We start from the raw sequence: 16069 nt of genomic DNA on the forward strand, positions 1-16069 counted from the left end.
GAGGACAGGCAGCCGGGTCCAGTTCCGCGAGAACGTGGCGTTCGCGTAAACATTCTGCGAACACCGCGGCATGATAAGAGACGACTGCGGAGAACGCTGATGTGATGAGGGAATGTGGTCCGAAGGAGCACTGGCCCCCGTCGGCTAACGCCAACAGCACACCAAGGGGAGGCCCCTCACTGCACCCCAATCATATTTCCTGCGTGCCCCGTAGGGTTCAATCAACACTAAGAGCCCGACGCCAGCAAAGCGCTCCCGGAAGCCGTCTCGGAACGTGACGAGAGTTAGCTCCCGTCGGCGGCGATGTGTACCGCGACTCTATCTACGGCGCTGGCAGCAACTTGGCCGAGTACGTTCACTCAGCCGTCTTGGCAGGCTTTGTCGCGACGGCTTGCTCGGCGCCAACCTTGCAGTTCATACGGTCGTGAATGCGCATGCGCTTCTATGGAGTACCGAGTGAACTTAGCGAGTCGACGATCAAAACTTAGCAGCGGCCAGGAGGCAAGGCTGACTGTCCTGAGCCTCTTGACCGCGTACTAAACTTCGCTTTTTTTCATGCACGCTTTCGCCTAATTAAGAACGAAAAACTTTCATAAATCAGCTGAACCCATCTGACGATGACTGTCGATGGAAATGCGTTTAGAATTGAATCAATAAAGCGACGCAACCTATTGCCACCGCGGAAACGAGTTATGTATGAGGCGTGTACTGCAGAGGGACTCCTTTTTCGCGCTTCGGTGATGATGATGATGATTTAATGGCATCCCCTTTGAAACGGGGCGGTGACAAATAGTCACCTAGCCTGCTTGAGTTAAAACCTGCAGGTGTGTTATGCATGCTTTTCATTCTAGCATTTTTGTATACATCTCCTTAATATTTGTTTTATTCCTCAAAACTTCTCGATGTGCCTTGCACCACTACCTATGCCTGTAACGGATCTGGTCTTATCAATCTCTTCCCAGCTTTTTTTTTTTTTTTTACACCAATACTCTAAATGTCTCTTAGTTATCGCGACTGCTGACCGGTTGATGCTTCCGCCAACTTTAAATCCAAGCGCTTGTGGAAGGTGTACGTTACCTACGGGTCTCACTGGGTGAATAACCTTCGCATTCCATTAGGATGTGCTGAGTGGTGTCTGGATTTTTTGCTGCAGCATACACATGCCTCATCTTGTTCCGAATATTTGCTTCCCGAAGAACACTACGCGCCACCAAGCGGCATCGCTGCGAAGTCTGCGCGTGCACATGGCCTTCGAAAGGAGTGGAGTGCCGGTGCCTGCGAACGCTGAGAATTGTTCCCTCGCATGCAGCACACCCAGTGGCACGCACTCAGTGATCCAAGTTGGTGAGAGGTCCATTGAAGAGTCCATTTCGTGGCGCGCAGCCTGCTCGAGTGTTGGGTTGCTGTGCTTGAGGAACCCTTGTGACGTGGGTTTCATTCCGCTCAGCATCGCAGAAATTTAAGGTACCTTTTTCGTCATTGTAGAGCGGCGCATTGGCACATACCCAAGTTGGCGTCAAAGACGTTCATTGAACGGCGGCAACACACCTACTGGCACATACCCAAGTTGGCATCAAACAGGTTCATTGAAGACCAGCGCAGACCGAGAGGCACATACCCAGTGCTCCAAGTCGGCGTCAAGCATTTCTTCGAACAACGGTGCCAACCAGTTCCGCATCTACAGTGACCCACGTCGGCGTAAAGAAGAGGTTCGTTGAAGAGCGGCACGTATGTACACATTGGCATACACTCAGTAACCCAACTTGGTCCGATGGTTGGTTTCAAACTCTCACCTCAGCACATCTGCCGAATGTGCTACACATTCCACCACTGACTACCCAGTGACCCAGGTATATCGATAGATAGATAGATAGATAGATAGATAGATAGATAGATAGATAGATAGATAGATAGATAGATAGATAGATAGATAGATAGATAGATAGATAGATAGATAGATAGATAGATAGATAGATAGATAGATAGATAGATAGATAGATAGATAGATAGATAGATAGATAGATAGATAGATAGATAGATAGATAGATAGATAGATAGATAGATAGATAGATAGATAGATAGATAGATAGATAGATAGATAGATAGATAGATAGATAGATAGATAGATAGATAGATAGATAGATAGATAGATAGATAGATAGCCCTCGGAAAGTGGACGAAGCAACCTCAGAATGCGCGCTTAAAGCTTCCGCAGAAATTAGAATTAAGATTTTTTTTTTTTTTTTTTTTTACTAATCAAATCCCTCCGTTTCAAACATACAAGTACACACTCGACAATCATCACTGGGAGGTAAAGCCGTTCTCGGGGACAAAAATATGCGCTGCGCATTTACAAAGCGTGCCACTCCAGCGCGTGCCGTCAAACCTAAGGAAGAGCGAAAGCAGAAAGCATAAGACCGGCTAAAAGGAAAAGGCGCAGACAGAGAGGCATGCTGTCAAGCGCAAGCAGCGTCCCGAGGGCGTGCGCGCGCGCGGCGCCGCACAAGCGGTGGATCTCACCAGCAGCTGCAGTCATGCTTTATTAAGCGTCAAGAACGGCCACGGCGTAAACAGTGGCTCGACGACGAAGAATCGCGGCCAAGGTCGGCGCGCGCGTTCGCGACCAGCCGCCTGCCTCGGGGCTCCGGCGTCAAGCGGCACGAAAAAGAAAGAAAAAAAAAGATGGAAGCAGCGTTCTTCCATCATTGCCCGGCGCGGCCAAAAGCCGACCTGCGAGATGCCCGGACCACCGAGGGCAAAAAGAGAAGGCAAAGCTAACAATAACTCTGAGGCCGACCATAATTTATTCTCTCAGTGCGGAGCGCTGTGCTAATGAAAAAGTCACCACCGCTCAGCTTCACCTCTGAGACCAAAGACGCCCTTCGAGGCGCCGCTTGGCGCTGCTCTTTTTTTGTTCTTGTCCCGCAGAGTTGTTTCTGGAAAGAAGAACGGCCGAAGAGATCGACGCCGAGAACAACGTAAGACCCCCGACCAGTGTGGCCCGGCGTCGAGCCCCGGAGGCGCATTCTTTAAACGGGTCGGCGGAAATGCCCGGGGACTTGAAAGGAGGCGCATTTGAATGCACGCGCCCCAAGCCCGTCCAGCTCACCCGGTCATCCTGCCGGGGTTCCGGCGCTGAGCGCGCATTTAAAATGTAAAACAGGCGGCTCAAGCTGGCCGAGCGCTTGGGTATGGATCCATGAAATAAATGATGAAATAAGGACTTGCGAGCGGGACAAGCGTTATGCACGCACGCACCCCCTGACGTCCGCGTCACGGGGGCTCAGCACGGCGCCGTGAATCTGAGGCCGGGAGCGCAAATATACCGCCGGCCGGCAGCGCCATCTTGACGCCGCAGCGGCTTCCGCGTCGATCAATGGCACAGAGAGCGCGCTCTGGCACCATGTTTGAGACGCTCACGGTCAACAATTCCAGTGCCACATCCGTCTGTTCAGTTTCGGAGCCGACCTACGGTGTATAAAAAGGATTTACAAAAGGCAGTGGCCTTAAAGTGTAACAGCTTCGGTAGGAATCTCAATTTGTAATTATCAGATGACCACACTAGTGGTCATCTTTTTCATGTGTCTAGTCCATTGTCAAAAGATAAAAGCTATGACAATAATAAAGCGCCATTCAGCACAGCTTAAGAAGACGTTCGCGCTTCCTGTCAGTTCTATTATTATTTACGCCGAGAGAGAGAGAGGAAGGTTCCGAGGTTAACCCCCCCCCCAAAAAAAAGGTCCGGTTGGCTACCCTCCACTGAGGGGAATCTCAGAGAGAGAAAAGGAACGCAAGGATGTTAACCAGAAAATCGTCTTGTTGGCTGCCCTACGCTGGAGGAGGGGAACAGAGGAATAGAAAGAACAGAGAGACAGGAATGCGATGAAAGTGTGTACGCGCGCGGACAGCGCCACGCAGTCAACGGCGCTCGCACAAGCCCGAGTCCTCAAAAAGCATAAAAATGCCTTCACTGCCTTCTGAGCCGATGATCGGTGGGGACGCTATACGAGAAGCGTCTTGTACAGTCAGCCCACGATCTTCTAATCTCCGCAATGCATTGGACATTGATTGTCTTCGCATGTCAAATCGAGGACAATGGCACAATAGGGGGTCCGTGTTCTCTTCTCCGGCTGCAGACATCACATGCAGCTCTGTCAGCCATTCCAATTAGGGCTGAAAAAGCGCTCCTCCAGTCTTCGTGTCCTCCCCTCTTTGGGATCATGTTTTTGGCTGTAAATTCATTAATGTTCGAGTGGTGCATGAATAAGCTCTCGTGTAGGACATTTCCAACCACAACCGACACAGAGGTGCCTCACGTCGGCGCAGTCCGGATGTAGTTTGCCGCCAAGAGTTTAGTTTTTGCAGTCCGAAGCGCCTGACATGTGTGGTATTCCCCAAGGCTAAGGAAACTGAACGAGCCAGATGGCGAAGCTGCTTCTCAGCATGTGTTCTAGAGTGAAATCGGGCGTAGTGGTCATCTTCGGGTGATGTTCGAGCAGCCTTGTCTGCGTCATTATTTTCAGTGATGCCGCAATGGCCGGGTAGCCATAGGAACGAATGTCGTAGCAAGGAGATGAATAGAGAAGCACACATTGGTGCAATAAAGTCCGTGGCGTCACGCATCATTCCCTCAGCCTATGTGCAGGCCCGCAAACCACAGGAAACTTACTAGCGCACTTACTTCCTTTTGCCACAGACGTCCGTCGCGCAACTGCACTAGCGGATCCAAAGGCGGGGACTCCTACCTCCTCCTCTTTCCTTTCTCCCGGCTGTACCAGCTCGTTACATACGAGGTGCAGACCCAAAAGCGGTTTTTTTTTTTTTTTTTTTTTTTTTTTTTTTTTTTTTTTTTACTATGGTGGAAGGGTACTTGATACCGACGCGTGTCGCTATAGGCACACTATCATCCCCTTCAGTTGGGCAAGCAGCGCCCTCGTGTGATGTTTTTTCCGCTCACGGCATTTCTTTTATTTAGAGCCTCTGTCACTGCCTGCCTCGGTTCGAAAGGCCTGAGCGGGTTCAAAAGCACTCTGTCGCGGGCATATGCAGAACGGGTGGCTTCGTTGGTGCGATCATTTCCACTAACACCAAAGTATGCCGACAGCCTACAGAAAGCATATCAGTTCCCTGGTCTACTGCTCGATGGTGTAACTGTCTAATTTGCCCGTTACCAGTTGTCCGTATAATCTAGGAGCACTGAATTTCCAATGCGTTTCGGAGCAACCCCCCCCCCCCCCCCATCCCCCTCCTTCCCTTCCAGTCACAAAAATAGAGTCCAGCGCTGAAGTGGCTGCAGAAGTATAAATTCGAGCGCCGCTCAGAGTGCCGAAAGCTCCGCACACGTGCAACTTGTCAGACAGGAGCTCGAAAGTCATTTCAGCAGACTCCACTGGAATGACTACTGCACCTGCTGAGTTGGTGACGTAAACAGCGCCGTCAGTATAAAAGTGAATCGGGCTCAGCGCACCTCAAACTGAAGTTGCAGTGTTGTTTGTTTCAAAGATACCAGCGGCACTCTGACTTTTGATGCCCGAAATAGTCAGGCGTACCTTCAGTTACCACAAAAATCACGATGGTCTTCTGGCAGGTGTATATTCGCCTGCAAGGCAGGCTTAATGCTATGCGACGATCAGTAGGGTGGAAACTTGAGCCTGTTGGTGTAGCATAGTTTAAATTCTATAGGACCAGCACTTAGTCGAAGCACACGGAAAAGAGAGACACAGACATTGCACATACGGTTGCTATAGTCAGCACAATGTGTGTGCCGCTCTTTTCTGGGTGCTTCGTCTAAGCGCCGTTCCTGTAGAATTTGTGAAGTTGGCGAGTGTGTGTGTCTGGCAGGTAAGCCAGATATTGTGATGACAGTCAAGAAAGGTGCCTAATATGCGCTCTCAGGACGTTATAGTAAATGTACGCCTTGATCCGGCGATCACATGAAATGACTGCGCAGATGCTATATTTATTTATTTATTTATTTATTTATTTATTTATTTATTTATTTATTTATTTATTTATTTATTTATTTATTTATTTATTTATTTATTTATTTATTTATTTATTTATTTATTTATTTATTTATTTATTTATTTATTTATTTATTTATTTATTTATTTATTTAATTAATTAATGAAATCGCTAACCACCGTGTTGTTTCCTAGTGAAACATTTCCAGCTGCCAAGTTATTTTCCAGCTCTTGACAACAACTCCTACCGAGAACTCATCTGAAAACAGGATGCTTCTGCAGCGCACATTTTTGAAACAGTTTTGTCGCATCTAGCAGTTTCAATATTTTGTACCTTAAAATTCCTCAAACGATTGCGTTTGCCTTTGTCGACATCTATCCTATGAAGTTTTGCAAATTGTTTATGTCCCTTTGAACATGTATGTATGTATGCTTTATTTCCACAAAAAGTAAATACATGCTCCGGCATAAAAGTCAAGTTCTCGTACTCGCTTAAGCACTTCGAAGTTCGAACGCTACAGCGATTCGCGAGTCGTGAAAGCGCAGATATTATTAGCCATGAACATATTATTAGCGATTGCATCATCCGTAAGAGCTGTAAGCATGAAATGTGGTTCTGGCGCAAGGCAAACTAAGCGAAAAGAAGAATGGACAGAAAGAGCACTTTCTTATTTCCGCTTAGTTTTCCTTGGGCCGGAAACACACTTCAAGCATGAACGAACTAGCCCAACATCGCATTCAGCTGTAAGCACCCGTTCCGATCTAGAGTCCTCGTCAGCATGTCACGCAACCCGGTGGCTCAGAGTTATGGCGTCCTGCTGCTGAGCACGAGGTCGCGGATTCGATTCAGCCACGGTGGCCGTATTCCCATGGACGCAGAATGCAATAACTCTCATGTACCGGCCAAGGTAAATACACCTGGTAGCGAAGCTTCCATAGAAGCCCGTACGTTCAAACCATGGCGGTTCATCGACGGTTCATGGGGCTTAGCGCCATCTGTGTGAGGAGGGAACACTTCCGGTGGAAGAAAAAATAATGTGACGTCATATTCGTCACAAACAGAAGTGACGTAATTTTGTTCTCAAAGGCGCGAAATTTGCTTTCGGAGGCCTACCATTACAGCTGTAGATTCAAATGCCTAGCCATTCGACTTGATGGGCGTTCCGAGCTTTCAGCGCGGAAAGCGATGCAGGAAGAGGGCAGCCGTACGGGTGTCAAAATCACATCGCTGCACAGAACATACTTTCTTTGGAGACCGACGAACGCTTTGGGCGTAGAGTGATCGTCCTTTCGGCGGACGCCAAGCCCGTCGGCCAGCGCTGTCGCACGAAAACAACTAAAGTAAACAAGTATATGATCGTCGCAACTGACTACTTTTGACTGAACAGGTTAAGAAACAATGAAACTACAAGCGTCGACAAGCAAAACAACACAACATGTGAGGGGGGCGCATTGTAACAGGTGAACTTTACGAGTGCGCCTTTCTGCACACTTGCATTGCATTGCAAGTGATAGCGGCGTCAACGCCCGCCGCTGTCGGCGAACGCTCTTACGGTGGCTGCTGAAAAAAGGTATTTATTGATAATGATCAAGTAAAATAGAGTTGTCTCTTCTTTTCTCGCCATGGGTATACAAAATTGATTGTGGATTTTATTTTCGTTGAAGCAATCTAACTATGTCTCGCTTTAATTAAAAACGCTTTTTTATTCCCCAATGTTTGTTCCCTCCAAACGTAGTCGCGCTTCAATCGCTGCTCCCATAACCTCCCTTGCTGATGTCGGTGACAATTCGTTCTGAACCGCTTTTAGCCTGAAGCTTCGCGACCTATTTGAATCGACCTTGTACCGGCTGTATCGGTGCACGTTAAAAACACCAAGTAATCAAAATTAATCCGGAGTGCCCCACTGCGACGTTATACTCATAGCCCGTGCGTTGATTTCGGACGTGAAACGCCAAAAAATCAATCACTTTTCGTGCCACCTACCATGTGACACGTTAGCCGTTGCGGACCATAAGTTGATACGTCTCCGAAACTGGCATAAGTATTTTATTCATCCTCAAGACAATGGGCTCATCGTAGTAAAAAATGGCTGATGGTGTTTAACATCCCAAAACAACGCAGGGGCGATGAAAGACGCCATAATGGAGGGCTTCTGATTAACTTTTAATGTCTCGGATTCGTTAGCGTGCACCCAAAGCACAATGCGCCAGTGTTGTTGCATGCTGCTTCCATCGAAATGCGGCCGCGATGCCTGGGAATCGAACCAACGACCTCTAAGTCAGCAGCAGAACACCTCAGCCACTAAGCCAGCCCAGCGGGTTCTCGTAGAAGACCAACATACGATTGAGTCTGCATAGAGTCATGTCGCACTGTTTTCTTGGATTCACTCATTCATCCAGTCAAACAGTTTAAAATCAGCTGATCAACACAATCCTAAAAGCTTTGACCTCGACCTACTGAGCATGAAAGAAGGGCCTGTTGCGACACAGCATTGTTGCGAAAGGATCAACATGGAACTGTTTTCCTCTAGAATCGCGGGGGCGCCACCTCGGGTGAATAAGGCTAACTACATAGGGTATATCTATTTTACAGAAAGGGTTCCTTTTGACTGTAGCACTTTCAATCATTTCTGCTTACGGTATTACGGCATTACGATACATTTAGCAGCCTTTCATACCTTTCTTCTAAGGATTACGGTCTGACGATTTTGGCCTTATATTGTATTATTATCTTACGTATTCTTCGTTTATAACAGCATATACTGGGTGTTCAAAATTAAGCTTTGCGGAATTTTTAAAAATCGCTTGTGGCAGGTAGCATAATAGTTATCGTTGAGCTGGGTTATTCGAAGAGGCGGACATTAGTAGCACCAGAAATTGAAACACATATTCAACTAATTAACAAAAATTCACTAATGAACTTCTTAGGTAGTTACATTACGACACATATTGCAGTTTACGAATTGTAGCCGGTGAGTTTACAAGACGATGCCACTTGAAATGAATTTCCAGTATGACACCAGTTTCGAGATATTATTTCCCAAAGTGTGGGACGAAATACATGGGCGTTCCAGTTACTTTTCTGCTTCAATTTATAAAACAGCATTTTGGTAAAAAAGTAAGTAGAACAACAGTGCATTTTTACGGCGAGTTTGATGGCGCATATCTCTAAACTGATGTCATTTTGGAAATTCATTCCAAGTGGATACGCCTGCCAAGCTCACCGGCTACAATTCGTAAATTGCGATATGTGTCGTAAATTAATTAACTTAGATGTTAATTGGTTAATTTTTGTTTATTAGTTGAATACGTGTTTCGATTTTTTGTGCGGCTAATGTCCGCCTCATCGAATAACCCAGCTCAATGATAAGAATTATTCTACCTGCCACAGGTGATTTCTAAAAATTTCATAAAACTTAAAAATGACCACCCCCTGTATATGACGCGCTTATTCTAATACTCAATTTCCATATTATTATTTTAGGATATTTATTAACGCTAAGTTAAATGCTGTCGACAAGACATGCCCTCGTTTAAGTCACTCACTTCCATGATTGACTTAAACCCAGGTTCAGTTTACTCTGATAGCCGTCTTGTGATCTTGTGCAACAGCATCAGCATTAAGGGCATGTGTTAATCTAGAGTTGTTGTTGGTATGGGGCGTAGAATGACGACGTTTAATTATCGTTTCCACTGTTTCCCTATACGCAGCTCAGTCATTCTCAACATACCAGTAGCATATGGCGAGAACTTTTGCGCGATACTGCATGACGATGTCGCTTTTCAACGAGTAGCACCAGCGTCAGCAATGAAGCAGGAAAATATCCTCAAAACCCTGACTACTTCGAGCAAAGCATTGAGACTAAAGTGAGACGCAGTACGTCATGTATGCCATGCCTCAAAGCTTGCACGTCGAGCTGCTGTGTGCTGGCACATATAACGCGTGCGCCCTTAACACTACGGACAGCAACGATTGAAATTTTATTGAACGCACGTACACCCAAGTTTCGAAACGTGTCGCAAAGCCCAAGAAACGTGTGCGAAGTCCACTGGTGCTCCGTGACGCGAGTGCTAATTGCACGAATATGGGTGTCCCTTATAAATGCGACATGCAGTAAACAATAGCCAGAGGAAACAAGAAAAAAGAGAAGCAAAGGTGGACACGCAGTGTTTGTACTTTCCAACAAATGGTGCAGAATATATGGGAGCTCTCTTCCCAACAGTGTGACAGCAAAGATTTGTGCTCGACCGCAGCTCCTCGCAACGAAGATCCTTAGACCTTCTCAGAAAGGCGCCTGAAAGCGAGGCACGGCCAGTGCCAGCGTCTGGGCCAGCAGAGAGAAAGGGAGCGGCCACCATATGTCATCCTTGAGAGGGGGGCCATTTTGCGACGTCGCACGTGCAGCAGGGACGCCATAGAACTGCATCCTGAGGCGGCTGCGAATATCGCCGACGCCGGGAGAATAAAGAGCATGCCGAGGCACGGTGCGTGGGCCCTCGACATTTTACAAGCGAGTCGCGGGACAGGCAGTTCGCTTAGGCTGAGAACTGCGCAGTAAACAGAAAAGAAGGAAAGTTTCGGGACCCGGGTCACGAGTCGAAACTCTAAGAAGAGAGAGAGAGAGAAAAAAAAAGGCACTTCTATCGCGCGGCTCCGCGATGGACGAGTACGTTACGCGCCGACGGCGCTCTATGGATGCGCGCCCGCCTCCGCATACAAACAGCCGCCCGGAGTCGCTATCACCACGTGTCGACCGTGAAGGAAAGGCAAAGTGCGGCGCAATGAGCAAAAACTCTCCTCCCTATACGCCTGCATTCTTCTCCGTGGCACCAACAGGCGCATATGGTCTCATGGCTGGTTGCCCAAGAGCTCCGTGCATTCCTACCGATACGGGGAGCTCGCGCCTAAACCCCCTTCCTCGTTCTTTTCGGCGAGCGGTGTTATGGAGACACCGTGATAAAGTAGAGTGCCTCCGAACAGCCAGAGTATCTCCGCCGTCGCTCTTTGGCGCATCTAAGATCCTTTTTACTAAGCCGGCTTTCGTCGTGTAGTTGTTATTTTCCGAGAGGAAAACTTTTGGTGGCTCGTTCTCCCCAGTTCCCACGTCGTGGACGCCGACGTGCCGGATTGAGTGCTCAAGTCCTAGGGACCGACAACACGGCTGCGAGCCAACTCCGCTGGATAAAAGCTGTCTTGATAAAAGTTGTGTTAATTAAAATTAATTTTTATTTTAATTTTTCTGTAAGGACAATCGATTTTCTTTTTTTTTTCTCTTCAATACCAGAGCTGGCGCATGCCTCTCTGCAATAGCTCGTCGTAGTTGACTGCGTTTCAAGTTTTTGGGTGACTGCTGTCAGGAAGGGTGTGCTGGAAAGAATGTCACAGGACGGCGGAGCTGTGTTCGAGAGCGTCTAGCAAGTGGGAGTTTGAGTCTTCTATCAACAGAGAGAGAACAGACGAATCAGCAGCCTATGTACTATCGCGAGTCGATAGAAACCTTTAGAACGCGAAAGGCATTTACAGTGATTAGGCAACCATGTACCTGAGTGTCGTTCAACAAAAACAAGTTATACTCTGTTGATATTTACGGATTTATCCGTCTGAGCGCCTACTTTTGCCCCGGTTTTCATGATGGCTAAATAGAAAAAAAAATGGTTGAAATTTGTCAAAAAAAGGACATTCGAGCATTCCTCATTCGATTACAGTACAACCACCCAGTGAAACGTCCGTTATAACTTTATAAACTTCTATGGGCAGTAATTCCCGTAAGGCGCACTTACTTACAACAATAGTAATAAATGCATACAATTTTGTTCCTTTCTTACTTTCTTCTCCGTTTAACGCACGTTTTGTCGAATCACACAGATCACATGAAGGGTGCTGTGCTGTAGTTGCTCTCGTAGAAAGTTAAACATCGAGACTTTTTGTTTTGTTTTGTTTTTTTACAAAAAACCGGTCTTTCCCTCTCCTCCCTAGCATTGGCTTTGGTTTCACATTAAGTCAGTAAAGGTAACATTATAGATCGTTAAAAAAGTACGAAACACAGACATCTACACATCTAAAGAAACTATTCTCAGAGTTCACACGCTGTTCAGGAAATTGTGGAAGCTAGTGAAGTTATAAGTTAGCCATCGCCTAAGGGAACAATCCAAAAACCAGAGATGAAGAAAAGACTAAAAGTTGAATACCTGTCAAATGATACTTCAGCGCACGAACGCACGCCCACGCACATACGCACGCGCGCGCGCACACCAAACTTCGAAGGCACGACCGAAAGCGCATGGCCTTCGGCGAAAAGGAGAGCCAGGTCAAAAACTAGTGCAGCGTATAATCTATCCGCGTCGTCGCGCGAATGGCAGCCGGGAGCCCAGAAACCAAGTTTTCAGCACAAGCCATACAACAGGTTCTCTGTAGCCCCGCAGCAAACGTCAGAAGTGTTTTCGTGCTGCGAATTAAGGTCGTCCCCAGTCGCCACCCTTGACCGCAGGGATGACGGAGCAGCGACGCTCTCGCCACTCGAGACAGAACGCACAAGCGAGCGTCGTTACGACAGCCGGGCCACGCGCCGCAACTCGATCATAGCAGAGAGTCCCCAGGCACGGAGCCACGGGGCTTGGAAGACAGGTCGCCCTTAGCTCTCTGCGGCCACTCTTGGTCCCTTTTTTAGTTGTCGTTGTTGCTATTCGACCGGCCAGAGAACCAAAGGAGAAGCGAGAAATGGCAATAACTGGCGGAACAGTAGTCGATGATATTTGGCGACCATAATTAAACTAGGCCTCTTGGACGGCAGCAGTGGCCACGACGGTGTAATCTTCTTACGGGCGCGCCGGAGTGGCCGAGACCAGGGCGGCCGCCAGCGCGCCGCCCTAGTCGCCAGTCAAAACCAATTTCGGAGCGCCGAGTCGGGCATGTTCGCGGGGCCCAAATTAATTCTTGCGTCTCGACTAAAAAGATTAATTAGAAGCGAGCGAGCAGTAAGCGACTGGCGCGGCAGAAAGAGCGTTGGAGGAGCGAAAGAGGAGCGCCACGAGAGTTAGGTTTATCAGCGCTGCGCCATCGCTGCTGCTGCGCCAAGCTCAGCCGATCTCGCGTTCCCTGCTCGGCCACGCGGCTGCCCTGCAACACACGCGATCGTGGAGCCGCCGATGCTGTCACTTACACTTTACTCTACCCACTCACGTACCGTTCCTACTGCTGGGCCAACTATTCCTCTCGAAGAGACTGTGACAGCGCCGGCAGTGTTAAAGAGACGGAGGAGGCGAAAAGAAGAAAACCGAATGGACAGAATGGCCAAGTGGAATATCTTGGGCACACAAATGAGATCCGTGCTTCCAGTGTTCCGCGCCCTCCCGTCGCGCGGGGGTAAAACGAGAAGTGTCGATGAGGACGCGGAAACTTTGCTCGCTATAGCCAATCTGCGAGCAGATTAATGCTCTGGAGAAAATTGGGCGCGATTTTCACTGGGCGCCTCTAACCCGATATTTCTTTTTCTGTCGTTGAATTCACTGCAGTACAAATATGTTGCTGCTCCTTCGCGTGTACCTTGATTCCAGAAAGAAATTCAGAACGTTGCACATGTAAACGGTGTTGTGATGGATTTTCCTACTTTACTCAATACAAAAAGAGAAGCAGAACGTCGTACGGACTTCATTATGTCAGCTCGCGTCACTTGCATCAATCTGCTCTAAGAATCGAAGCGGACAACAAATATTCGCCTTCGAAGTTTCCACGACACGGGAGCTTCGACAATGAAAGTTACTTGGTGAGTTACTTCGCTGCCTAATCGGCAGGGGACCTTCGCGGCACTTACGAATCCGGCCATAGGCACCTCGCAGCTGAACATATCACAAATGAGAACTTTGAACTACCTTTGATGTGTTAACTGGCCACTGGTTAATAAGCAACTGGTTAATAAACATAAAAATAAGGCAATTGGTTAATAAACAGCACACAAATTCACCCAAAAAGATCACGTACACGCCACGCCTGCGCCAGAAAGGGTGTTCCACATCCACCGTCACTGACGGCCGTGGCGCTAGCTAACACCCCCAGGTTTAGTTCTAGCAGATGAACATAAATACCTCAGACAGTGGATGGGAGAACGGCGCCGCGGTAGCTCAGTTGGTAAGAGCATCGCACGCGTAATGCGAAGACGTGGGTTCGGGCCCCACCTGCGGCCAGTTGTTTTTTTTTTCCCTCCATTTCCATTAATTTATCATTTCATTAATTCAATTAATAAGTACAAGTAAACTTCTCTATGCTGTCTTTGGTGTCTTTGTTGGCTTCTTATGATATGACTAATACAGATCGGGCACTCGGTTTCCTTTCTTCTCGTTCAAATATATATATATATATATATATATATATATATATATATATATATATATATATATATATACCGGGTGTTCAAAATTAGGCTTTACGGAATTTTTAAAATTCGCCTGTGGCAAGTAGCATAGTTCTTATCGTTGAGCTGGGTTATTCGAAGAGGCGGACATTATTAGTAGCACGAGAAATAGAAACACACATTGAAGAAATTAACAAAAATTAACTAATTAACTTCTTAACTAATTACTTTACGACACTTTGCAATTTACGAATTGTAGCCGGTGAGTTTACAAGACGCATCTACTTGAAATGAATTTACAAAATGACACCAGTTTTGAGACATTATTTCCCAAAGTGTGGGACGAAATACATGGGCGTTCCAGTTACTTTTGTGCTTCAATGTATAAAACAGCACTTTGGTAAAAAAAAGTAAGTGGAACAACAGTGCATATCTCCAAACTGGTGTCATTTTGGAAATTCATTCCAAGTGGATACGCCTGACAAGCTCACCGGCTACAATTTGTAAATTGCAATATGTGTCGTAAAGTAACTACCTAAGAAGTTAATTAGTGATTTTTTGATGATTTGTTGAATATGTATTTCGATTTCTCGTGCTACTAATATCCGTCTCATCGAATAACCCAACCAATGATAACAATTACGCTACCTGCCACAGGCGATTTCTAAACATTCCGTAAAACTTAAAAATGACCAGCCTGTATAATATATTCTCTTAGATGCTGCGTTGCACAGCCATTTTCCAAAATAACTGAAGGAGCCTTAATGACCCTATCTAATGATAAATCTGCGTCATTTATGCAAAATAAATAATAAACGATAGTTTTACGCATATATTTACAAATATATATAGATGTAAAAAAAAGACTGTCTTTCGCATGTTTTTTATTGTTTTTTTTTAAGAACGTCAAAAAAAAAAGCGTGGGCTAAAAGCCGAATCAAGAGCTTCAGTAGACTCTTATGCACTTATAAAGCATTTACATGCTGTACAGCTTTGAACGTGATCAAGAATCCAAAAATTGAATCATTTAACAATCCTAAAAAGTAACGTAATGTCTAAACCGTACGCAAAATTTCGTGACGTTGATATTTGTGCAAATACATAACATATAACACCATATACCTTCACGCAGAGCATTAAGCATAAAAGAGTACTGCGAATAACAACCTAATTTAGGCGCAGCACAGCAAATAGTTTACTATTATTATACTTCTACAAAGAATAACATTCTCCACCCTGCATCACATGAAATACTGACCGCAAGAAAGAGATAATTTAGATCGACGTTTTATAAAGAAACAGTAAATAGCAATACTATGCATGAGTTATTATTGGCAGCAATACAGTAAACACAAGGTAGGCTATTACTGCAAATATACAAAAAATACTTTTTTTTTCATTCCTACAACGTGCAATTACGCACAAATACGGAATCGTTTAAAATTGTCGGCAAATTACGCTGAATAATTTGTAAGTTATAACTATTTCTAAATATTTTGCACCAGCACTCGACGCAGTACTGCCCGCATACTCATCGTCTCATCGCTCTGCTGCTTCGGCACACAGAAACTCCTCAGGGCCAAATCCGGATACCTTTTTCTACCAGTGATGGTTCAGCTGCAGTGTTTTCTTTGCGGCAGCGCTCACAGAGTTCAAATCTGGACTGACCCGTATCAGCAGTACACACCTATTCGCACGTGCGACCCAATGTGCCATTCCCGCTTGCCATGTGGCCTCGGCAGCGGAGATATCTGCATC

The 16069-nt window shown here is 46.4% G+C and overlaps 1 non-coding gene across 1 annotated transcript; it reads left to right on the forward strand.

Annotated features, from left to right (window-relative positions):
• Positions 1-14070: 14070 nt before the first annotated feature.
• On the forward strand, positions 14071-14143 carry Trnat-cgu (transfer RNA threonine (anticodon CGU)). Its single transcript has one exon. It is a non-coding gene; the product is annotated as a tRNA-Thr (tRNA).
• The last annotated feature ends 1926 nt before the right edge of the window (positions 14144-16069 follow it).

Source organism: Dermacentor silvarum, chromosome 1 (genome assembly GCF_013339745.2).
Source record: "Dermacentor silvarum isolate Dsil-2018 chromosome 1, BIME_Dsil_1.4, whole genome shotgun sequence".
Lineage (NCBI taxonomy): Eukaryota > Metazoa > Arthropoda > Arachnida > Ixodida > Ixodidae > Dermacentor > Dermacentor silvarum.